Source organism: Mesoplodon mirus (genome assembly GCF_964341445.2).
Source record: "Mesoplodon mirus genome assembly, chromosome: 2".
Classification (NCBI taxonomy): Eukaryota; Metazoa; Chordata; class Mammalia; order Artiodactyla; family Ziphiidae; genus Mesoplodon; species Mesoplodon mirus.
Genome location: NC_138977.1, coordinates 135,522,283 through 135,549,148, shown reverse-complemented (window position 1 = coordinate 135,549,148; position 26,866 = coordinate 135,522,283).

Genomic DNA, 26,866 nt, shown 5'->3' with positions numbered 1-26,866 from the left:
TTAAAGGATATGATCGGAGAAGGGTAGAGTTGTCAATGTATAGGAACTGCAGATACAAATGCAGGTTTTCAATACAGGCTGAATATTTGGAGGTTTCAGAAGTTATTCCACTCATATCTTTAGTACTCTTTCTTATAGAAATGTGAAGGAATATCATCATGGTTAGTTCATCACCTAATTATAGAAGGCATAATTAATTCTGAGTTTGTTAGCATTTACTGCAGCATGCTTTAAAATTTTACAGAAATATTGTTATTCTCTGATTTTTATTTGGAGTTCTGTATAAAACTGGAAAACACTATGCACTGTTGTACATTATACATATTTAAATGTTATATTTTGAAAAATGAAAATTTCCCTAACACTAAAATATTTAACTGGAATGATTGACAAGGTATTATTCACGGGATTTCATTCTTCATGCTGAAGAGCTGGAGAAAAAAATGTTGTCCTAAGTTGATTTTATTTTTTCTTGCTAAAAAATACATTCCCTCCCCCCAGAAAGTGATTCTGTTGTTTTCTGGCATTTCCCTTAGTCTCTGAGGTAATACTTGTTATAACAACATCTCAAAATAGATATTCTGAAATGCCAGGAGAATCAAAAGCTGTTTAAAGGTAAATTAATTTCAGATTTCAAAACTATTCCAGCTCTACTTTAAGTTCCCAAATTTGTTAAAAACCTAATCTGCATGTGAAATTCTTGATTTTCTTAAAATTCAGCACGACAGGGATTGTCTTTTATTATATCCAGTAATAATTTTAACAATAATTACTAACTTGGGTGATTTTAAACATTCTCATCCAAAAAATTAAAAGAAGATAAAGGTAAATGAAGAAAGATTTACATTTTTTATTTTTATTTTTATTATTTATTTATTTTTTACATTTTCTATCTTTTCCAAAAAACTTTCTAATAAGTTGTGACTGAATAAGAGAAGTTTAGCTTTTTCCAGCGAGACCCATAAACTGAATTGTCAGAAATTAACTGCATATGTTCTAAAAGTGCTGCTGGAATTTATCCTGGCCTTTTCAAATGGTAATATTGATTATTTCCTCTGGAATACAGGTAGAGCTAATTAGAAATTAATCAAAATGATTAACCTCTGCATTCCTTCAGCCAATGAATCACTTTAAAAGATGTCAATGGAAAGCCCCAGGAGACCACTTTAAGTAAGATTTTTGTTTGAAGTTTAAAATGCATAGAAAGCTAAAAACTAGCAATTTATTAATCTAAAATATTGCCCTAGTTTGGGTACAATAGCACTGGTAATGTTCACAGGTTTATTTCATTTTCTGCAAGAGGCATTAAGAACTTAAACTTGCTACTAGAAATAAAATTTATTTTTCTATTGTGTAAGAGTATGTAGGGCCATATGTCTCTTTGGAGATTCTTCGGGTACATAAACATAGTTAAAAAATCAGCACAAGTTAATTTTCATGTGTCAAATCTATGTAGTTTCAGGTGATAAATTAATGGACACACCCCTAAACCAGCGGTTCTCAAAGTTTTGTCCCTGCATAAATTGCGTAACACACCTGAAACATGTTACAAATGCAAATTTTACAAAGCCCCACCCCAGATCTACTGAATTAGAGACTCACAGGATCTGAGCCAGCAATCTGGGTTTTAACCAATGCTCCAAGGGATTCAGATCCATGCTTAAAATAGAGCAACACAGTCCTAATAAACCAACACTGTTGAGAGAGACCCGCTGTAAAAGGTAACACTCTCATACTTCTCAAACCTTACATGTTGAGGAATCTTTCAATAAAACTTAAATTCTATAAGACTTTCAAAGCAAGATTGAAAGACCTTTGACATTTCAGTGAATTAAACCCAAATCTGGAATTTCATAACTCAGGCACAAAACCCAGTTGTTTTGTTGGGGCTAACACAAAACAGGGGGCTGTTTAGGGAACCAGGAAAAGCACGAATCATGTAACTTGGTCTCAGTTAGTTCTGATGATTAGTTCTTTGAATTTTTCATATGCAGGTACGTTCTATGAGCTTCCAATTCCAAGCAAAATGAGGCATTGGCTATTTTAGAATTTCCCACCCAACTATGAAATATACATCAGTAACACCACTGCAAAGAGATTTCCTTGTTGGAAGCTTGTGAACAATTAGAGTGTAATGAGTTTCTAATAACTAAATGCAATTTGAAGTTCTGTTCATTTGGTGAACTCTTTTAAGTCCACTGATAATGAATAGAAAAGAACAATGCATAGAAATTTTATGTCCTAGCCATAGTGCCAATTGTTCAGTTTAATCATCCAATTTTTCCTTTGTGGTTCAAAATGGATTGCTCACCTTGGATCTGTCTTTGTTTTTTCTTGTTATTAGAGAGAGAGAGAGAGAGAGAGAGTGTGTGTGTGTGTGTGTGTGTGTGTGTGTGTGTGTGTGTCTGTGTGTGTGTTTGGGGGGTGGGCAGGGAAGAGGGAGGTATTTAAACTCATCCCTCTCTCTGCTGTGTATGAATAAAACTAAAGCTGTTATCAATTTATTATCCTACGGATGCCCAATTCCATCAATATTTGTATTATGATACTATATATTTTATAATAATTCATTAATATGGAAGCTAATTTTTAGAACTTTTTTAAAATATAAATTTTTCAACGAATTTATTCTTTTAATTTTTATTTGACAAATGTCAAGGTAAGTTTCATTATTCATATATTTTTGGATATTTAGGTCACTATCTCTATAGAGTTAACATTTTGGTTTTTGGTAAATTGATAAAATGTTTGATTCACACATGAAATAGTTATAGATAGATATAAAAATATACCTGAAATACTGCAGTTTCTTATCCAGACCACTGCAATAAAGCAGATATGGCAAAAAGCAATTCACACAAATTTTTTGGTTTCCCAGTGCATATAAAAGTTATGTTTACACTATACTGTACTCTACTAAGTGTGCAGTAGTATTATGTCTAAAAAATGTACATCCTTAATTAAAAAATACTTTATTGCTAAAAAATGCTAACCATCTTCTGAGCCTTCAGTGAGTCATAGTAGTAGTAACAGCAAAGATTCTAGGATCACCATAACAAATACAAAAATAATAAAATATTTAAAATATTGTGAGAATTACCAAAATGTAACACAGACATGAAGTGAGCAAATGCTGTGGGAAGATGGTGCTGATTGACTTGATAGGTGCAGGGTTGCCACAAACCTTCAATTTGTAAGAAGTGAAACATCTGTGAAGCACACACAACCCCCCCCCCAAAAAAACAGAAAAAAGCACAATATAGCCTGTGTAGCTATATATCACCAAACTGTTCTCCAGAAAATCCAATATAGTGATCTCTAACTACAGTATATCTATCTATCTATCTATCTATCTATCTATCTATCTATCTATCTATCGTGTTATATATTATATAGCCAACTGCATTATGTTATAGATATATTATCTAAATACAGTATATATTTATATAATGTATTATGTAATATAAAATATTTACAATATTTATATATACAATTATATATGTAATTAAGTTAGAATGAAAATCAGAATGTTTGTAGCCAGCTCTGCAAAGCCGTAATGTTTTCTTACGAAAAATCTTTAAACACAAGCTATTTTAAACTACGTAATTAAATGTTTTTTAAAAACTATAAACAACATAAAGCAACTTGTTAATAAAAATATTTAGCCCGTGACCTCACCTAAACTCACATACTACTCAGTAAATCACTAATTAGTTTACTTCAAGCTAGGAGGCTGGTGGTAAGCTCCTGCAACTGATCATGAAGGTAACAATGCATAACCAACACGGTCCTTCAGAATCGCCTGAGGGATTTAACTTCACACGTGGACCTGGAGTCCAAGCTAGAGCTCCCAGAGAAGTTTCAAGGTATGAAATGAAGGACATTTTGTCTTCATTCGTGGTAAGGAATTTTCATTTTAAAACAGATAATCTGTGCAATATGTGATCCATCAGAAACCTGAGAAAATAAAGAATCTCTGACATGCTGCTGTTTTACACATCGGCTTTTCTGAGGCTTGCCTGGGATGACTTACAACTAGTGTTTCGGTTTCTCCAGTTCATTCTCCAACTATTCAGTCATTCTGCTTAGTGTTACAGGTATCCTTAGAATGTCTGATGGTTGCCCTCTACCAACTTCCAGCACTTTGGAAGTTTCGTTCTCTTTTGCTGTTTCTCTTTCTCAGGTTATCTATCATTTCAGTGTGGCCCTTTGTTTGTGAGCAGAAGCAGAAACCTGTGTATAGTATTTAACCAAAATCAGAATTAATGGGACGATCCACTGTCACCATTTAGACCTGGAAAACCTCATTTTCTTTTCTTTGGAGGAAGAAGCTTTTCTTCTAGGATAAGTTTGAGCATTGCTTTTGTTCTGATTGATCAGGTCATGTCTAATTTATTTCTAGTTTGGACTTATTTTGTTTGTGCTCTATACACATACTCTACATCTGATTTGTTTTAACCTTTTATTTTTTGGTTCAAAGAAGAGTGTTTAGGTTGTTCTCAAGTTTCCCTCCATTCCTCTGGTCCACAGAGTCCGTCCTGTCTGCCACTGTCATCATTACTTCAGCTCTTCCTGGTCTCCGGTCATCTGCTTCCTCTCTCAACCAGCAATCTTTCCACTCCAGCCTATTTTTAAAGATGTTCTGCCCACAAGTGCTAGAAATTCCATGGTCTTTTAACATTATATAGGTAGTTCAGTCTAATATTCTTCAGATTCCTGTGGCAAATAGTTTCCAGAAGTATGCCCATATTCAGGGTAATATTTCTTACCTTTATTCTTCATTTCTTCAGGCCAGGATGGTTCTAAAATATGTATTAGACCAATCTAGAAGTGTGGGAATCATGGTCTTCCAAATGCTTATATTTATATACACAGGTAAAAATTACTGATGCTGGAATATGTCACTTGAAGAAACAGTCTGGCATGATGGCAGTTTTGTTTTGTTTTTTTTTGCGGTACGCGGGCGTCTCACTGTTGTGGCCTCTCCCGTTGCGGAGCACAGGCTCCGGACGCGCAGGCTCAGCGGCCATGGCTCACGGGCCCAGCCACTCTGCGGCATGTGGGATCTTCTCGGACCGGGGCACGAACCCATGTCCCCTGCATCGGCAGGCAGGCTCTCAACCACTGCACCACCAGGGAAGCCCATGACTGCTGTTTTAAACCAGCATACATCAAGTACTTAGAGCTGTGGGAAAGAAAGCCATGTAATTTTCAGTCCTCTGTGCCAATAGCCCAACATATCCTGTTTCACTCCAGACATTGCTGTTCTTTGGTTCCAAGTCTCCTTAGCCCATAATGCTTACATTAGGCTCCTATTTTCATTCTTGCAAGTTTTTTGGACTTCTTGACTGATCTTGTGTCCCCAGCTTGAGGCTCTATGCTCTAAAGAACTTAGAGTCCAACGACCTCTTAGATTTTCTGCCTCTGGTTGCCTGAGGTATGTCCATGGTCTGATTCCTCAAAACCCAAACCCTGGCAACTGCTGGCACTGTGAATACTGTGTTTCATCCCATGTGGCTGGAATTGGAGCACCCAGAATTTGGTCAATGCATTCAAACTGTCTGAAGCAGTCTGCATGTTTGGTTGGATATCTTTTAAAGTAATAAACATGCCAGTATTCATTTATTTAGATTCTTCATTGATTCTGTGATGATTACTTTCTGTGTAAAATGTTTTTCAGCTCCAAACGATAATACTCTCACTTGATCCTATTTACCTGACTGAGTGGAAAAATTTTGTCCTCTTCAACCAACTACTGAGGGAATTCCTTCATCCCCCTCCCTAACTAGCTCACTCCATCTGTGCTGGGAGCAGAGTTCACTACTACTGTAGATCTATCAAGAAAGGATTTGACATGGTGATTTAAGAAAATTCTATCCAAATACAGGTGTCCATAGCTTGGGAAATTATTGAACTTAAGTGATGTCATATTCTTTGTGTTTCTTATTAGTTACTGACTGCTTCAGTTACTTGCCATTGCCATAGTACTCCACAACAAGCAGCTGCAGAAGCTCAGTGGCATATACAGCAATAAGTATCCATTGTTCACATCTCTGAGGTGGTTGGGTTAGAAGACTTCTAATCTTGGCTAAGCTTTTTTACAGGTGGCATCAGTTGGCTATTGACCAATCTCGGCTGACCTTGGCTTGACTTGCTCATATATCTGCAGGTCAGCTGGCTCACTCAGGTGTCTATGGATTGCCTTTGATTCACATGTCTCATCTTCTCCTAGGAACAATGGGTTAGCCTAGTGTTACTTTTTTTTTTTTTTTTTTTATGGCAATGGCAGATGACAAGAGAAAATATCCCAAAAGTTGAAGCCCACTTCATTCCTCTGCTTGAGTTGCATCTGGTAAAATCATGTTGGCCAAAGCAAACAACATGGCTATTGAAAAGCTGAGTGAGAGTGCACTACAAAGTTATAAGGCAAAATCCCTGGGTAGAGGAAGGGTGAAGAATTAAGACCACTAATGCATTCAGTTACCACATTCACTGAACACATGGGAGGAAGACATTTAAGGAGATAGACACTGCAAGTCCAAACTGTATAAAAATATTCAGAAAAAATTATATTTGTAATATTATCCCTTGGAAGTCTTCTCCCAAGCATGAAGTCAAAACTGCTAAGTACAATTGGTGTAGACGCATACCAAAGGAAAAACTGCCACTTTCACTAATTGCTTTCTATTAGGAAGTGAAAATTATCTAAGTTTTTGTGTTAGTACTATTTTCAGGGAAAAGTATGTGCAGTTTGTTTTTTCTTTTAAAAATAATTATATTCCTAGACTACTAATGGGTACAGGGTTTCTTCTGGAGATGATGAAAATGTTCTGAAATTAGATAGTAGTAATGGCTACACAACTCTGTGAATATACTAAAAACCATTGAATTGTATACATTAAAAGGATGAATTTTAAGGTAGGTGAACTAATCTTAATAAAGTTGTTATTTAAAATATTTAAAATTTGAAGTATCTTCAATGCTGCATGTATAAGTAAGAAAACTATATATATATATATCATATACAATATTTTCAACTTTTGTGTTTAAATTTATGAACAGTAAAGGAATTTTGGAATGCGTTCCTATAACTGATTCTGGTATAGTTCTGAATTAAGTGCAAGTAAAACCTTAAAATAAAACTAAATGAAATAGTGTAAATCAAAGTCCTAGAAAAGCATAAGCATTATAAAAAGGATCTCATTGATATAATAAGTAAACAGGTATAAGTTTATGATTTATAAAGTGTCAAATATACTGTTAAAATATTTGCCTGTTATCTAGGTTTTTTCCCTCCCTGAGTTCCATTTACCATGAATCACTAAGAGCATAATCACATTTTTATACAAAACGTAATATAAGAACTCTATGAAGTGCATATTATATACAAAGTCCAGGTGCTGAGAGAAGAGTAGGAACATATTGATGAATAGGACAAGGTCCCCACCTTCAAAATCAAAGAAAATTTTAATACTGTACCTGGGTATTTTCCTGAATTTAGTTTTGTTATTTCCCTGTGTTCTTTTACAGTGAGCCATTTAATTAGAAAAGGTGCTATTTATGGATTTTCTGACATTATAACATAAAGTTAATATCTGCAGTCTTAAAATGTGATGCTAATATTGTACCTTAAATTTCAAAAAAGATTGTTGATGTGACATTCTCATAGAGACCTTGTCATCCACACGGAAGAAAGTGCTTGAACAAGCTTTTGTTACTTAAAGTTATGATTCCATGTTATGAGTCTTCTATTAACAAAAAGTATCTAAACCAAACATGCCAAACTAAATAAGGCTCTATATACACAAGAATTATTATTTTTTAAAGTGTTATGAGTGTGGATTAAGCTGATAAACTAATTTATTCTCTTTCTTCTCTGATATTTTTTTAACAGAAATAGAGCTCCTAATGTGCTAGGTTGAACCAGATGAAATTGTCATTTTGTAGGCTACAAATGGTCAGATACTGACAATTTTATGTGATTCAAACAAATGAAAGTACTACGGAGAGGCTCTACATTGAGATATGCAAAGGCATGCTCATAAAACTGTATTCTATCCTTTATAGTAAGATAATATTAAGTAAAATCCCAAATTGGTTGGCATTAAAGTTCATCATGGTTTAATCACTCAGGATGACTGGTTTCTGAATATAGAAGCAACATTCTACTCTTCTGTATATCTGTGATTTTGTTGCTAACAATAATATAGAGCTTTTAAAGACAATTTATTTACTGCAATCAAAACCTGTGCCATTCTAAATAAGTTATACTGGATTACTATCTAACCCACCCTCACGATTCTCTCTCAAAATTAATCTAAACCTGAAAAGAGGACAGGGAAGCAGAGGGCAGAATATTGTGTTTAATAGAAAGATTTATCTTGAAAAGAATGTTTTAGTGAGAATCATTAAAAACTGCTGAGTATATCACTGAAGTTTATCAAGCCTTGGAATATATCATCACCAATAAGCTGGTTTAAGACATGGGACATCCACCTATTAGTAAAATTATTTAAATTTCTGTCTGCATTAATTTTTTAATCTGTATAATATCAGTCATAATATTTCTTTAGCATCATGGTAGAGCTATTGTTCAGATTAAATATATATATATATATTTTGTGGTACGCGGGCCTCTCACTGTTGTGGCCTCTCCCATTGCAGAGCACAGGCTCCGGACGCACAGGCTCAGCGGCCATGGCTCATGGGCCCAGCCGCTCTGCGGCATGTGGGATCTTCCCTGACCGGGGCACGAACCCATGTCCCCTGCTTCGGCAGGCGGACTCTCAACCACTGCGCCACCAGGGAAGCCCCCAGATTAAATATTGATGTGTAATATTCATAAGCACTTTGTAAAATTTTTAAATTCAATAAATTTTAAGAACTATTCAAAATTAATACAAAAATTCTATTAAATTTAAATTGCAACAATAAAGTCATCTAAAAAATTGACAAAAATTATCCATGTCTCAATAGTACTTTAAAGAGTATTTTGGCCTAACAGTGGTCAAAGAAAATGGGTCTATTTTTAAAACATTGGTATAATGTAGTACCTTTATAATAATCCTTCCATCAAGAAGTCCTCCCTCCCAGATTTTACATATAGGATTGCATTTTCAAATCTTCCTGAAACAAAATTCACTGAATTGTCCGCTTTCAGATTTATGTATAATTTGAAACACTACCATAGCCTGAAATTTCGTGTCTTTTCAATTAACTAAACTAATTTTATTGTCCCATAAATTGTGAATTGACTTTTGCCATTTACATTGAAAGTAAGTATGCTTATACAATATATCATCTTTCAAGAACTATAATCTGTGTATTAAATATAGAGTGATTTATTGTGTCAGTTGAGATGGCTTAGCTGAATACATGACTCAAATTGACTGAATAAGAGAACATTTATTATCTAATGTCACAATAATGTACAACTAGTCCAGGACTGTTAGACACATTGGTCCTATGATGTTCTCAAAGACACAAGGTTCTTTTCACATCTCTCTTCCACCACTTTCAGTTTAGTTTTATGCTCATGGCTGCAAGAAGACTGTAGTAGATTCAGATGAAATATTAAGATATGAAAATATCCAGGCAAAGAAATGGACTATCTCTTTCTATGTTCTCGAAGGAAAACTGAAACTCTTTATAAAACTTCTGCTCACAACGCACTTGCCAGGTTACATTTGTATGCAAATCACTGTCAAGGGGAATAGAATTGCCATACTGGCTGAGGTAGGTCATTTAGGGTGGGAAGGATGTCCACCACAAAAATCACCTTAATTTTACACTATTTCATTATTCTCATGTAGAGTCATCATATGCACAAATCTTAACATAAAAATACAGGCTTCTGAGATGCCTATTTTTATATTCAGAGGCAAGAGGAAATCTTGTACTCCAGATTAGCATCTAAGTAGCTTTCAATTGATAAGAAAACAAAATAAAAATTTTATGTATTTTATCCCACCTCATATAGTTGTTCATTATGCATGCTTCTGTTTTCTGCATAAGGGTACTCTCTTCATGCCAAGAAAGACACAGAGTTACTTGCTTTCCACAAAAACTTATGAAAGACAAGATGTTGATCAGGTGGTGAAAATATGTTCATTTCATTTAATTTCAGAATTTGCAAGTAAGAGTATTTGGAAACCCCAGCTTATGTACTCAGAATTTTAGTATTTCATTATCACATATAAACTGATGAAAAAGAATTATCAGACGTTTGAAGGAAGCCTCTAACATGAAAAATGTCTCAACAAAGAAAGGGAAAAAAAGGAATTTGGAAGAAATAGAGAATGTTTCATAAATAGAAATCTCAGATATAAAATTTTAAAGGATTGTGTGTATAAAAAAATAGAATCCTATAATAAAAATATTTAAAGAACAGAATTAACTCTGTGTATATAAAGTGTGTATATATAACTATATATAAAGATATACTTGATAAAAATTTCAGTTTAAAAAACAAAAGACATGGGAATATGTAAGAAAAAATATATCGAAGTTAGAGGACCAATCCAGAAGTTGCAATATCTAATAATGAGTTCCAAAAAAATGTAACATAAAATATGGAAGTGAAAATTATATTTAACTATTATGCAAATGTCCCATAGTTGAATAATAGTTTCCAGAATAGTTTCCACCCATAGCAATGATTGAAAGAAACACCTATACCAAAACCAGTCACCCTAAAATTTCACAACAGTGGATATAAGGTGAAGATTCTAAATTCTTAGAGAGGAAGAAAAAGAAAACAGACCACCTACAAAGGCTCATTATACAGAATGTCCTCTGACTTCTCATTGGAAGCCAGAAGAATGTGGAATGATGTTTTCAAAATTCTGAGACAAGATAGTGCTTATCCAGCCATACTACCAACATGTGTGAAGGTTACCAAAGAGGATTTTCAGGTATTCAAGGTCTTTTTTTTTTTTTTTTTTTTTGTGGTTTGCGGGCCTCTCACTGTTGTGGCCTCTCCCATTGCAGAGCACAGGCTCCGGACGCACAGGCTCAGCAGCCATGGCTCACGGGCCCAGCCGCTCCATGGCATGTGGGATCTTCCCGGACCGGGGCACGAACCCGTGTCCCCTGCATCGGCAAGCGGACTCTCAACCACTGCTCCACCAAGGAAGCCCATGGGTATTCAAGGTCTTGATGCACATATATATCCTTGAGAAACTAACTGGAGTTTGTGCTCTGCACAGTTGAATGAGAAAAACAAGAAAGTGGAAGAATGGGTACCCTGGAAAGAGAGCTTTCCCAGAGGAGTGAAAGAAATTTCCAAGTTGATGGGCAAGAGAAGGAAGTCCCAAGATGACCACCAAGCAACTAAGCAGTTAGTCCAGAGAACAAATAGTTCAGATTAGAGCCGAAGGACAAAGGACTTCAGGAGGAATGTCTCTAAGAAAAAGTGAAACTGAATGGGAATGTATTTGGGTCCTTTGAGAAGATCTTTAGAGACTGTTTGAGGATGAACTTGTGATGGTCGCACTGAAAGGTGACCAAATGAAACAATTAACTCCAGGGCAACAAAGAGTTGAGCAAAATATGAAATGTAATGTTAATATACTACATGGAGTATTCTATTATACATGGCTTAGCTATGAATAATATTTGCATAGTCATGACAATGCAAAATTGACTGTTGACTCAACCATTAAACACTAAAAATCAGATTTACCTAATTCTATTGGAAGAAAGTTTGTGTGTGTGTGTGTTTACATAGGTGTATGTTTATGCATGCATTTCTGTTTATGTGCTTTAGCAGAAAGAGAGCAGGATAAGAAAGTTTAATCCTTCCCTTCTATTTCCCATTTTCAGAGATCCATGGATACTGCTTATGATTGAATAATCAAGAAAGAACAGAATACTTATGTGATTTACAAAATAGAAGTAAATAATGGAAGAAACAGGTAGAATGTTGAATGAAGTATGGAATCTGGAATTTACAATCTGAGGTATGGAAGAATAGAACAAGAGACTTGGTGCAAGATTCACAGAACTATCAAACTTTCAATGATAAATGGTATAAATTTGCTAAAATTGAAAACTGCAGAAGCAATAGGTAGAATACTTCTGAAAACAAAAACCAAGCTAATCTTTTTATTTACATTTTTTATACAGCAGGTTCTTATTATCTATTTTATACATATTAGTGTGTACATGTCAATCCCAGTCTCCCAATTCATCCCCCCCACCCCCACCAAGCTAATCTTTAGTAGCCTCCAAGTGAAGAAAGTGCATGAATGGCCATGGAAACAGTTTTGTTTTTCATTTGTCAATTATATTGAACCGATAGAAAAGCATGCCATGTACATGTATAACTGCTTCAAAAATTAATAATATGATATATGAAGAAAAAAAAAGAAAACCAAGGACTATCATGATATATAACTACCCTCTCCAAAATACATACATTGTTTTAATGAAATGATGCCTGGAATATAGGCACAAAATAGACAATAAGTATGTATAGAAAACCTCGAAGAAAATGTCATATAATGAAATCCTCACCTTCCATCCTAATGGTTTTTAATTATTAAATACACAGTTTAAAAGTAAAGAATAAATTGTGAAAATATCTCTTCAAAAATTTTAACTGGACACTTGCCTATCTTTTAAATTTTCCATTCAGTGAAACAAATGATTTACCATCTTACTGATTTCATAATTGATTATTCTGGAAAATTAACATTTTCAGATTTTGATATTTTATGCAGTAAAGGCATTTCATTTTTGTATTATTTGTATTACACTAAGGGAGTTAGTAAATAGAACATGTATCTATCCCAGAATAGCAACTACCTAGTAAATAGGTCCAGATGTTTAGGATAACAACTTTCCACCTGCATGTCTTTAGGGCTCCTTTGCCTTTTCCCTCTCCACCTCCCACCAAGTTCCCTTCTGTCATATCTTATTTAATGTAGCAGATGTGGAATAACTAGAGACATACAACAGCTTTTTAAAAATTGAACAATTAGGGCTTCCCTGGTGGCACAGTGGTTGAGAGTCCGCCTGCCAATGCAGGGTACACGGGTTCGTGCCCCGGTCCGGAAAGATCCCACATGCTGCGGAGCGGCTGGGCCCGTGAGCCATGGCCTCTGAGCCTGCACGTCTGGAGCCTGTGCTCCACAATGGGAGAGGCCACAACAGTGAGAAGCCCGCGTACGGCAAAAAAAAAAAAAAAAAAAAAAAAAAATTGAACAATTACAAATTTTATCAGCATGGCAATAAAAATTTTCAAACTTAGAAAACCACTGGGTGCTAGAAAACATTTAAATAAGTTTATATTTCTCACATTAAGATCCACTGATTTTTTCAAAGCATAGTGTACATGACAGCTACAAAGAACTTGAGGAGGGGGAATGGATTTTTGTATAATACATAGTCCAATCTAAATGTAATGGCTGCCTTTGAACCAAAATAGAGTTAGGAGAAGTTTAGTTTCCTGAGTGACAGAAGATAGCCCTATGGAATGTAAGGAGTGTGCCTTTAGAGAAACCTGTCCTGTTGGGATAAAGGGAACTCCAGTAATATCTTGAGTGTACCTGAGGGTGGATCTGTTCTTATGCAGATGCAATAACCACGGTTCTGTATGGGAAGCTCCCTTCCAAGCATTATGCTTATTTTTGTGCCAAGCTACTGAGGGAGAGAAAAATGATTACACTATATGTCCAATTGATTCTGCCTCTCTTGTGGAGTGTGTCAAATAAATTGCATTTTTCCTGAGCCCATTTAGATGGAGTATTATCCTGCTGTGTTCCTTTGGATCCTGTACAGATTTCTGATTGCTGAATTGTAACACTAATCATAATAATTATCTATGTAATAAGTTCACAATATGAATTGTTACAGATGGTCACATTTTCTATCACAGAGCAATCAAGCTTATTTGTACAATCTACTTGCTCCTAGATAAAACAAAAGGCAACATGTAAGTTTCTGTATGTTCATCACACATTATAAGTGGCAATTTAGGTCTAGTACATCAGAGAAAATGAGAGATGATAAGAGAGTGTTAAAGAACTTTTCAATAAGGCATATTTGGATTTTGCTATTAGTTTTACAGATATTATCATTATATATCCAATTAAATACTAAAGATTTGTTGTTTTTTTTCACAGCAAGCAATTTTGTTTTTCCTATCTAGAATCTGAAATTCATTTTGACAAAAGAGGACATGCAAATGAATTATAATTCAAATACAATAATATAAGTTATTGAAATAGAATGTAGAGCAAATTTATAACCTTCAAAAAATGGTCTTCTAGAACTGACTGCAGTTGGAAACAGTTTGTCCTCTCTGTCATTTTAACAGTTGCCACGTGGGCCTTTAGTTAATGAGCCAGATCTGGTCACCATTTACAGGTAGTGACAGAACTGAAAAGATTCTTTGCTGATGCTGATACTTTGCTGAAGAGAGATTTTATTTTTGTCTTGTTGCTGATTCTGAAACATGGCCCATTTTGCTTACCAATGTTTTGTACTAGTATGCCAAAAAATTCATTATAGCAAAGGGAAAATTACTTCTCCTCTGACTTTAATATTTCATCAAAATCAAAGGAGGCTTTTGCAACATGAGGGTAAATGCACAGCACATACTTGAAAAGACTAGCAACCTTGGTTGATTTTCTTATGGTGCCTAACTTCTATCTATTCATGACCAAATAGAAGCACATATTCATATATATCTATCCATCCATAAAGGTGACTACTTCCCATTTCTCTGCTCAGAGGTTCTTTTTGATTTTATTGATGGTTTAATTTTTAACCAGTAATATTTTATACTGGTCCACCCTGAAATAAAATCCAAACATGATTTTTGCTTAGTGACTTCATACCCTAGTCAGTTATATACTGAACTATTGGCACTGTATCCTCAGTACTGAAGTAGTTGTTAGAAGTATCAGTAGTAAAATTAGGGCTTCCCTGGTGGCACAGTGGTTGAGAGTCCGCCTGCCGATGCAGGGTACACGGGTTCATGCCCCGGTCCGGGAAGATCCCACATGCCGCGGAGTGGCTGGACCCGTGAGCCATGGCCGCTGAGCCTGCGCGTCCGGAGCCTGTGCTCCGCAACGGGAGAGACCACAACAGTGAGAAGCCCGCATACCGCAAAAAAAAAAAAAAAAAAAAAAAAAAAGTAAAATTAAAATTAACTCTTTAATTACACAAATGACTTACAAATTTTAAGCCGAATGTCATAAATCCATTTGAATAGACGCACAACAGTTATGATACCTGAGAAGTGAACACTTCAAATATTCCTCAGAAAATAAAAACATGCAGAGTTAATCTTTTTCTTTAGGCCTGACAGTTTCTCCTCTTCACCTTAATACGTACATGATAAATTTCCTAAAGTGAATGCAATCTTTTAACTCTTTCTGTTTTTGAGCTACGATTCTCACTTGTATTTTCTGGAAACTTGTGTTCTTCTTTATTGTAAAGAATACACCTTAAACTTCCTAACTTTCTAATTTGAAAACTAAATTAGACTGAAAGGAATGAAACAGCTTTTATGAATGAAAACTCAAAGGAACGAAAACTCTGCTCTGGGACAGCCAGAAGATGTCAATTAATTCATTTAAATTCATCCAATAGAAAATAACCAAGTAACAGACGTCATGTTCCTTTGAATGGCTGGCAGATAATTAACTGAATAGTTTCAAAATGTTCAAATATAAATAAGTAATTCACAATTTTGTTTTCTTTAGATATTTAAGGATGCATAATGCAGTAAAAGTCATATAAACGTGCCACAGAGATTTCCATAACTATGTGCTTTCTCTCTGACCCCCAAGAATGTACCTTCTACCAAGACCATGTTGTTATATAAATGTTTTTTAGACGAATGTACGTTTTTTTTGTACTTTTCAAGAATGAAAGTTACAATAGCTAACATTTATTCTGTGCTTATTCAGCAGTGTATTGTGGTAAGTGTTCAATATGGATTATTTTTATTTAATTTTCATAACTTCATGAAAAGTTACAAGTATCATTCCCATTTTCAGTTCAGAAAACTAAGGTTTAGTACCATTACTTGATTTACCCTATCTAGGTCACGCAGCTGGGTCTAAGCACTTAACCTTCTCATTCCAGAGTCAGAGATCTTAAAGATGGTTATTTTCAAAAAAAGTATTCAGGGGTATAAAGGGTATAGCCATACAAAATCATTCATAAATGTATTTTCTTCCAAAATATTACTTCTAGCTTCTAGGTTTCAAATCATAATTTTCTCAAGTTAAAATATTTAGTGACCTATTAATATCGAATGAATGCTTGTCAAAGATTTATTAGCTCACTAATGATTGAACTAGTAAAAGGGTAAAGCTGTTTCAAAGAGCATTTTGAGGAACCAGGAGTATACAGCCATTTAAAAGATTAGGACTGGTTAATGACCAACAGAGTAGTAAAAAAACAAAAACTGGAGGTTATCTTTTCTAATGGACATTATTTACATCTTTACAGGACAATAACAAGTTAATGCATGTCTTCCAGCGTCTAAAGACAAACAAAAGTATATTCCCCTAGATGGTGAAATAATCCTCGATTGAGCTTGATAAATGATGTTCCTGGACTATATTGGCATTGTTTGTATAATGTTTCAATAATTTTTTTTCACACAATTATCAACACTAATTTCTGACACTGTGCTTGTGGCTCTGATGTCATTCACACTCTGAAGCTCCCTTATCACTCAATCTTTCCATTTAAGCCCTCCTTCGTCCTTGAGAGTCTATAATTTGCCTATGAAGTATGAGTGAGGGTAATCTTCATCATTCCTTTTAAGCACTCTGAGGGCCCTTTTAATCTGAGATTTCTTTTGTAAAAAAAAAAATCTTTGAAATTGATATCCATTTTTACCTGAAATAATTATTATTTTTATCTTTATTTCTTCTGTTTTTGAAATAAATAAATCTTATTTTCCAGATATCAGCACCTCTTTTTCTAGCATCCCTATCTCTTAGTTTATATTTTAGTCTTTTGTTTTTCTTTATTTCTTTGAGAAATTTTCTTGATCTGATCTTCCAGTTTGCTAATATATTTCCTCATTTGTATCCATATGGTCCTAAATTCCATCTACTTTTATTTTAATATTATATAAATGTATATACATTTATATATATAAATATATATTTATATTTCTATTTTGTATGTTTTCTTATTCCTGTTTCATCTTAATAATATCTTCCCCTTTATCTTTTAGTTTATCATTTGGCTAATTATAAATCTTGATAAACATGTTCTAATACTTCTGGTTCTAGCAGAATCAGTAGGTATGTTTCTCAAGTGTCTTGTTATTTGTACCTGTGAGTTCATTTTCCCTCAGGAATAGAAGCTCCTCTTTCAGTACTTATGGAGGAAAACCAGACTTTCACACCAATGAGCATGAGGGATGAGTAATAGATAATAGATGAGTCCCAGAGTGGAAAATCCCAGTGACTAAGAAGCCATTAGTGATGACCAACCCCATAAAACAAAGCCTTAGGTAAATGGCTTCACCTTTTACTTTCCAAGGAGAATCAGCAGTAAGGCAGACAATCCCTATAATAGATTATATCAAACAACTCAGGGCCTTTGGAGATGGTGTGGGAAAGTGGCTGTCCAAATTTTTTCTTCATCTCTTTTTGTCAGCCCTCTTTTGTCAGGGCTTCTTTGCTGTTCTGATTTTATTCTTGAAGACACCTGTACTGGAGTTCTGAGCGGTCACGAGAGCCAGCAGTCTTTATCCCAAGATAGGTTTATGTGTGAAACTGAAGCAGAGCTGCTACAGATCTCTCCTACTGTTTGCTTTCAACTCTGCCTCTTGCCCAGTCAAAAGCACCTCCTCCACACACAGCAGTTCAAACTTCTGTCACTGCAAGATTTTCTTACATTTCTAGTTTGATTTGATTTTACTTCAAAGTCATGTAAAATTTGAAATGATACTTTTTTATTCATGATACACAAGTTTAATAGGAAGCAAGCAATATAAGGTGAAAACCACTTACAGTTCAAGTATAAGTATTTCATTGTCAAGTTTCTATAAACCACAATAATAGTTCTATTAATGGAAATATTCCATATTCTATATACATGTCTCTGCAGTCTTATTTTTTATTTTATTATTATTTTTTAATAAATTTATTTTATTTTTGGTTGTATTGAGTCTTTGTTGCGGGGCTCAGGCTTTCTCTGGTTGCGGTGAGCAGGAGCTACTCTTTGTTGCGGTGCGCGGGCTTCTCATTGTGGTGGCTTCTCTTGTTGCAGAGAACAGGCTCTAGGTGCACAGGCTTCAGTAGTTGTGGCTTGTGGGCTCAGTAGTTGTGGCTCACGGGCTCTACAGCACAGGTTCAGTAGTTGTGGCGCATGGGCTTAGTAGCTCCGCAGCATGTGGGATCTTCCCGGACCAGGGCTGGAACCCGTGTCCCCTGCATTGGCAGGTGGATTCTTAACCACTGTGCCACCAGGGAAGTCCCCTCTGCAGTCTTTTAAATGTGCTTCATGGAGGAAAAAGAAAACCTAGATATCGTTCAATAGTGATGCTCTTTATAGTGGTGATAACCGAATTATCACTTGTAAATGCTCTATTTTGCGAGGCAAGGAGATGCAGCAAGAATCTTTAACATTTATTTAGACCAAATTGAAAGGTAGCATGAAGATCTAGGCCTTTCATCTCTTCTTGAATGATTCCTTATTCAAAATGAGCTGGAGTTCTGAGAGCAGAATGCTATGCTTTCTTGGGTCTCCATTCAATGGAACCTATAGTTCACTGTGTTTCATAATAAATTTGAGGAGAACCAGTCATGACAAAATATGCGATAGTGTGCCCTACTTGAATAGTGCAGAGTGCATGGCTTTCAGTTCTGCAATGTTGTATATTCTACATTCATTGATTTATTTTAGGCAAAAAAATATGTAAAACAATAGGCTAATTATATGTCCCCTGATTGATTTTACCTATAGTTAAGCTATTCTAAGCAATTTTAGGTTGAAATTTTTTCTTTCTGTTTGTGACGATTGTGAGCAACTGAGCTACTTAGTTATTGTTACCTGGGGCTCAGAGCTCAGGTTTGGTGTATTCATTATTTTGCAAGGTACTGTAAGTTTAGTGAAAAAATTCACATTTTTTCTTCTGTGTTTAAGTTTTAAAATATGCAGAGCATATGGTTATCTGAAAAACTAATAAAAGTACTCATGACTTTTCCCCTGTGAAAAATAAGTCTTTAAAGTTAAATTTTAATTTGGAGAGAAACTCCACATCTTGGAACCTGGCAGAAAAAGAAATCAATAACATGATTCCGTGGAAATAAGTTGGGGAATAAATTCCATCTGATAATGAATACTACAAACTGGAAAGAATTGATTCTTGCTATCTGTAGAATCAGAGTGACTGTATATCAGGATGCTACACTCTAGAGCTACTGGTTCATTGGTACGTGAATGCTCGATCTATTTACAGTAGTTCTGGATGTTTTCTCATATCAACTCTGACAAAGGCAAAAAAGGATAGGGATGAAAAAGGTTTAAAGCACAGGTACTTCAGCTACCATTGTACTTCTGTGTTTCAGGTTATAATACATGTCCTTAACACAAATCCCATTTTTCACATAGCAATAACAATACCGGTGTTACATAGTGATTGGTATTATAAAATGTGCTGTGAGATAAAAACTGTTATTATGAAAATCCTATTAGCAAGTCCCTATGTACTATACATGCAGAGCAGATTTATTAACATACACTCTGTAGTCACTTTCCTGAAAACAGTTTCACCAGCTATGAAATACTATGCAATAATGCCATTAATAAATGTATCTAATTGCAGTATATAAGGGTGAAACGCTGAATAGCTTGAAATGGCTTCTGTGAATGGTGAGATTATTTCAAGTAGATGCACTGAGCAACAGATACACTATGTTACCTCTTTTTTATACTGCCACAAGTCAAGTGATAAATCATTAAAGTGCACAGTCAGACAGTTAGGCTAATGAGAAAATGCTGGTTCTTTTACAAAAAGCTGTCAGTAGATGGCAATGTGACTGTTTTATAAGGCATTTTTATTCCATATGGAACTAAAAACTTGAGATCATTCACATTTTCTACCTAAATTACTGTAATTTTTCCCCCAAAAAGGGCCCCAACAGCCATTTAAAACTATTTTTTAAATAATTGATAGTTACAAATGAAAAGCCAAGCGTAGAATTTCCAAAGTGATCAAAGTTGTTTTAATTTTCCATTGGTCATTGTTGAATAAAAATAATGTTACAAACTATACCATCAATAACCAAGGATTGCAGAGCCTCCATTTCAAAGTAAAGCACTTTTAGCAAATCTGTATTGTGCCCTCACTTAGGCACTGTGACCAGCTATGGCCCACTGGTGCACTATTTATTAAAAGACTCTGAAGGATAATGTTGCATTGAACATTTTGATTTCCTTTTTTCCCATCTTTTCTTTTATCTTCTCAGCTCTCTTCTTATCCAAATAAATAACATCTGTTTTCCTGTTATTTTTAGTGATATTTTATACAAATACTCACATGCCTATATATGCATATATAATAACATATAATATTAAATATACCTAAAAAGTCAAAGCATCCTAAGCAGTCTGCATATACATTAAGAGGCCATGGCTTCTGAATTCATTATAAGTTATTAAAACCAAAAAAGAATAATATATTCTGGACAGAAATTCTGGGAATTGAATTTTCGCTAATGTGGAAATTCTAAGAAAAAGAAAAATATGTTGAAGTTCTTGGACAATTCTATCAGAAGATGCAAAGATAGTATTCAGCTCTACAGAATTATTTTAATCATATTGAGCCTTAAACTTGTGATTCCATTTTACGGTTATGAGGGGTGAAGATAAAGATATATTATTAGGAGTGGGACTTTATGAATGTGCAATGTGCTCTAATGGGGAATCACTGGTCAGTTAAACATACGATTAGTATTCATGGTCTAACCTGTGGGAAAGTCAATTAAATAATCTGAGTTACCATTTTATCGATAAGGTGAATGGAAGTAATTTGTCAATATCTAATATTTCTTCAGATATGATTAGTGATTGAAAGTTTACCCTGACTTTGATCACATTTTGATCAACAAGGCACACTAAAATGGGAAAAATCCAATCCTGGGAATCCTATTCAGTCCAGGATCCCTGAGACCTAATTAGTGTTGACCCAAAGGGACAAGAACTGATCAGTTCACATCTTGGAAATTAGAATTTTCAAAGGCTGGCTTCTTTCTTTACATAACTCCTTAAAATAGGTTTTCTTGACTGTGGCAATGGAAAATCCATAAACCACAAAGGATCCTTGAATCTGTAATTAGATATATAAATTAAGAATGATTTTGCCAGTGACTAAAAGTAGGAATAGTGTGGAGGATAAAAAATAATTTTTCTTCTACCTATTGACCTAAAGAAAAACACAGAATGTAAAAGTTGTGAGTTTAAGTTTTATTCAGGGTCTTACTGAGGACTATAGCCTGGGAGTTATTTAGTTACCTATTCAGGTAGCTCTGAGGAAGTAGTTGTGGCACACGGGCTTAGTTGTTCCGTGGCATGTGGGATCTTCCTGGATCAGGGCTCGAACCCGTGTCCCCTGCAATGGCAGGCGGATTCTTAACCACTGCACCACCAGGGAAACCAGTTCATATATGAATTTTTTTGACTGGGAAATACATGCATATCAAGTAATCTTGACAAAAAATTACTGCTAATCACAAAGAACAGATATCTCAAATTAATGATTTTAGTGCTTGCCTAAGTATGGGAAGATGCAAGGATCTGGGGTCATTGAAATTGTTCCTGAGATATACATCTAACTATCTAAGGGCCTATTTATTCAAAGCACAGGGTGCCTCATCCCGATTTTCATCCTGAATTACTCTCAAGTTGCACTGTTCCTGGGCAACTGCAGTGGGTTATGACTTAACCCTTGAAGAACAGAGTGGTGAGCAATGCTCTTTTGTTCTTTGTTCACATTCCCTTCTATGTTCTGGGCTGAGACACCCCCCACCCTGTAATAAAAGACAGATTAACAGGAATAAGACAAATAGAAGTTTAACAACTTGAGTACTCCCTTATATCTGGAAGAGACCCCGGAAAACTAACTCCTTGAAATGGCTCAAGCCATCACGTCAAATAACATGTTCAGCTGAAGACAAAAGATGTTGGGGGTAGCCATCAGGAAAAGCGCAGTAAACAAGTGTAAGCTTGCTTTGCAGATTTGGTTTGTTGCCTTCTCCATTAATAGAGTAGTTTCCAGAGGTTTAGTGTACCTTCTCTTCCTGGTACAGGGAGGGAGACATCCTTACAAATGAAGTTTTCCCTTATAAAGGTAAATATCTCTTACAGAAGAGTAACTTCTACTCAGTTTTCCGAGTCTGCTGTTTCTTAAAAATAGTAGTCAGCCTAAGAAAGTCCTTATACCAAAGAGGCATATTTTGGGGAGGCAAATTCTGCTTACCTTTGATAGCATCCCTTGTAAAATATGCAATTTGATATTTACATATATGAAAGAATTAAAGGAGATAGTATACTGGCTTTGAATTTTATAATTTGGAAAATCAGTGGTACTCTCTTGTGATTTATTTTAGATAAACCTTAGTAGTTTGTATTGTAAGGACACATAAAAATTAAAAATATGAGGCTTAATTCTCCCTGGTAAAAATGGGAGAAGAGATTTTCTTCCCCTTCTTTTTCTCGGAACATTTACCTTAGAAAATTTGTAATTGTAGTACCTTCTTGTCTCCTTGAAATGTATATAAATCCTTTTGAAGACTAAATAGACCTTCTGTCAGTTGGCCTGTTGTCAACTTTATGACCCAGGAAAGTTTTTCTCAAGAACTTGCAAGGCTTTTCTTTTAAATGCTAGCATCCAGGGAGATAACACTCCTATCTCTCAGTTTCTGTGGGAGAGTAAGAGCCTAAATTCTTAGTGGTCACCTCACTCCAAGATGCAAAACTACCTCTTGTCATAAGAATGAGAAGTCTGTTATTCTTTCAGATAAAACTAGCTAACACAGATAGTGAATCCAATTATTAGGTAAAGTTAGGGTGAATAACATGGGACAAATGATGCTGTCTATTCCTCTTACCTGAGGACTAGTTATTGTTAGTTTATCTGAAAACCTTTGCTATAATGTGTTGTATCTGCTTGGCTATGTGCAACTGTGAGATTTCTTTTTGCCTTTGCAATCTCTCAGCTGATTGCCTGAGATGCTCATTACATTTTGGTGTAATGCTTATTCAGTAATAGAGGGTTTTCTTTCTCTACAAACTTTGAGGAGAGGGTTTCTGGGTTATGAGAAGATTTTGTTTTTAATTATATTTCCCCAGTGGTATTTAACCACAATACAAATTTGATTTTCTTGCTTTGGATTTTCTTCCTACGAACTCAATTCAACCTTAACTATTGCTCGGGGCAAGAATCAGATTCCTATACTAGTTACCAGTTCCTATTGATATAGTTGCAATTTATCTTCGGGATCTTTCATTATTCATTGAAGATAATTGTGTGCCTTATAGCATGCCACTTGTTTCAAATAAAGCAATCAAGCAAGACATAAAGAGGAAAGCTATCAGGGGAATTTCAATACATTTTAAAGTAAGAAAGCAAACCCTTTAGATGAGTTTCCATTTTAAAAAAAATCCATGAAGTAGTGTATGAATTGTTTTAGGCAACAAAAATAGCTTTGTTTGGCAACATTTGTGGCTAAACCAGTGTTAAAGGTAAGTGTAGGGCTTCCCTGGTGGCGTAGTGGTTGAGAGTCTGCCTGCCGATGCAGGGGACACGGGTTCGTGCCCCGGTCCGGGAAGATCCCACTTGTTGCAGAGCGCCTAGGCCCGTGAGCCATGGCCGCTGAGTCTGTGCATCTGGAGCTTGTGCTCCGCAACGGGAGAGGCCGCAACAGTGAGAGGCCTGCATACAGCAAAAAAAAAAAAAAAAACCGCAAAAAAAAGTGTAAAACGAATAAAATACTAGTTAGAATTCTATCATTCCATTTGTGAAGGAAATGATATTTAACATTAAAAAGGGTTTATGTGTCTTTCCTATTAAAATAGCATCTTCTTTTCAAGGAAAACATGAGAAGACAGATTTTGGGACTTCCTGTGGAAGCTGGCACATTAAAATAATAATTCATGGTGAGATCTATATATTTTAAAGTATCTTTCCTTCAAAAACCCTTGGAGTTGATCTTTAATCAGTAGTTTCATTAGACATTTCTCCATCTGCTATCATCACAGACATATGTGAGTGAGAAAACCTGTTCTGTGAAGTGATACTTTAATAATTATTTTAAAATCAACTGTCGGGATAGAAGGTTATATATCTTCAATTTTGCAAGATTTTCTTAAAGGCCAAGTAAAATCCAAAAATGTATTTTCCTTCTATAAATTGCAATGTTTCCACCTTTTAAAAACAGATGATTTTTCTTGCTGTACTAAATAGACTTACAATACTAGCCATAAAACATCCATAATTGCTTTTCTAAGTTTTATCATTCTTGATATGTTTTTGTTATAAAGCTGCCTATAGAGACATAAAGTAAAGCCCATTGACTCACATTCAGTGCTTTAATAGAGTTTGGAAATCAGTCTTAAACCACTGATTTGAGTTTTCATGAAAAGAGAGTTGAAAGAATAGCATATATAATCTGAGTATTCTTAATATCTGAACTCTGCTTTCTGGGCCTTCTATTTGATTAGGTGTTGAAAGGTAGCTTGGACGTTATTCAAAAGACAATTTTCCTTGGACTGGCAATAATATCATAGGCTGGCCTATGACCTCAAAGTCATATGTTATTATCAATCTGTCTTCAGAAGAGATGTCATTTTATAAAAATCTCTAAGGTTAAAGGAAGAGATTCAACCTGCATTAAACATCTTTTACCTCCCTTGTTTGAGGAGAAGTATACAGCAAATTTTCTATTCTTATTTCTTCTAGAAAATTCCTTAATGAATTGATTGTGAGACATTACTTTTAGGAGATTGACATGTACACACCAATTTACGCCCAGCATACTTTTTACATGCAGTCGAGCTTCACTGATGACACTAGTGTTCTATGTATTGTACCAGCTATATTTGGCTGCTAAATAAAAGACTGTCAGGTTCTAATATTGAAAATAAAAACCTCTTCATTTCTCAATATACTTCCTCTGATTTAACGTACTCGTATTTTAGATGTAGCTTTGATATCATGCTGAGGTATAAAAATTTGAAGACTAAATGGAATCATAGTCCTACAGAGTTGGAAGGATCCTAAGAAACTTAGTTGGTTTCTTCCTTCAGTAAGAAATATATTATCGCAGATATGTGAGAATACTTCCAAGAATATTTTCAACAATTACAATCTATTTTACAATCTATTTAGTAACCTTGAGTCTAAGGAAACTGTTCATATAGTCAAATCTGTTACACAAGAAATTTTTTTTCACTTATTCTCTCTTGCATGTAGTGGAATTTACTGAAAGCTTCTTTGATATAGTCAGAGACAGTTAATAAATTATAGCCCTCAACTTCTGACTTTCCTATTTGAGTAAGTAAATTCTTTTATTTTCTACAATTTTAGTCATGGAAGGTAAATATGCTTAATTTACTTTTCAAGACATATCTTAATTTTGAAATAATATCTCGATTTCTAATCATACTCTGGTAGGCATACTGCATGTCTAGGGAAGTCATATAAATTTTTAAAATTTGGTTTGTTTTTTCTTTTTGATTTAAAGTCTTCTTCTAAAAGGGATAAACAGTCCTTGCTTCCCTAAGGTTTTTTTTTTTTCCAGTTCTTTTGTTTGTTTGTTTGTTTGTGCTTTTTAGTAAACTAAGTGTACTCTAGTGCTTAGATATTGATTTTGAAATTCTCTAAAGACATTTTGGGGAACAAAATATTTTTTATCTAGTAAGAGTTGGAGCTAAATATTTCATAACTAGTACTTTTAAATGCATAATTGTTATAAGACTTCAGATATTTAATAATTATTGTTCCCCTGGTTCATACCCAGACTAATGCTAAGATTCTTTTACTGTAACATCTTCAACTAGATTTTATGTTCTGGTCTTATGGAGGACAACTTGGTTTTATATGTCATCAATATGCTACAAATAATGAAATAATTATTTATTTAGGGCTATCTAACTTATTTTCATAGCAGCCATACAGAATTAAAAAAATTGGATTGATCAAACTGAAAAATGATTAGTATTTTTATGTGTTGTGAATTCCGTTGTGCTTAGAGCCCATGGTGTTAGCTCCTGAGTTTGTTATATTTCCCCCAGGGCTCCACTGGGAAGTGTTTTAAGCAGTTTTTAAAAAATTGTTTTATTTCTTCTTTGTCTAAAATAACAGTTGGTGGGTAGTAGGAATGGCTAGATCCCTATTATGTCCAAGCTTAGGAGTAATTAAACATGATTGTATACTTTTCCAAAGTTGGCTATGAAAGGTCCTCGGGTTCAGGTATTTGTCTTAGGAGAAAGTAACTGACTAATAGTGCACACAGGGAAGTAGCAGCTGCATGGCAAACAAAGAAGTACTGGAAGGGAACGTTTTAAGTAAGAGAGGAAAACATCATGGTCCTGGAAACTATTTACTGTTTTATGTCTGAAGTGGGCATAGATTTTAAAATATGTGCATAATATAAATACCATAACACTATTGATATTTGTATCTGAATCAGATATGCATTTCACACCTAATATTTACATTATGATTTCATTATTACCGTTTCAACTTACATTATTCATTTTAAAGGTCATTGTATGTATATTGTTAAATATTTTTATAGCTTCCATTCTGCATTCGCTAATGCACATTTATATAGGCAAAGAGAAAATATTCTACCAACTGTAACAAATTTTCACTGTAAAATTT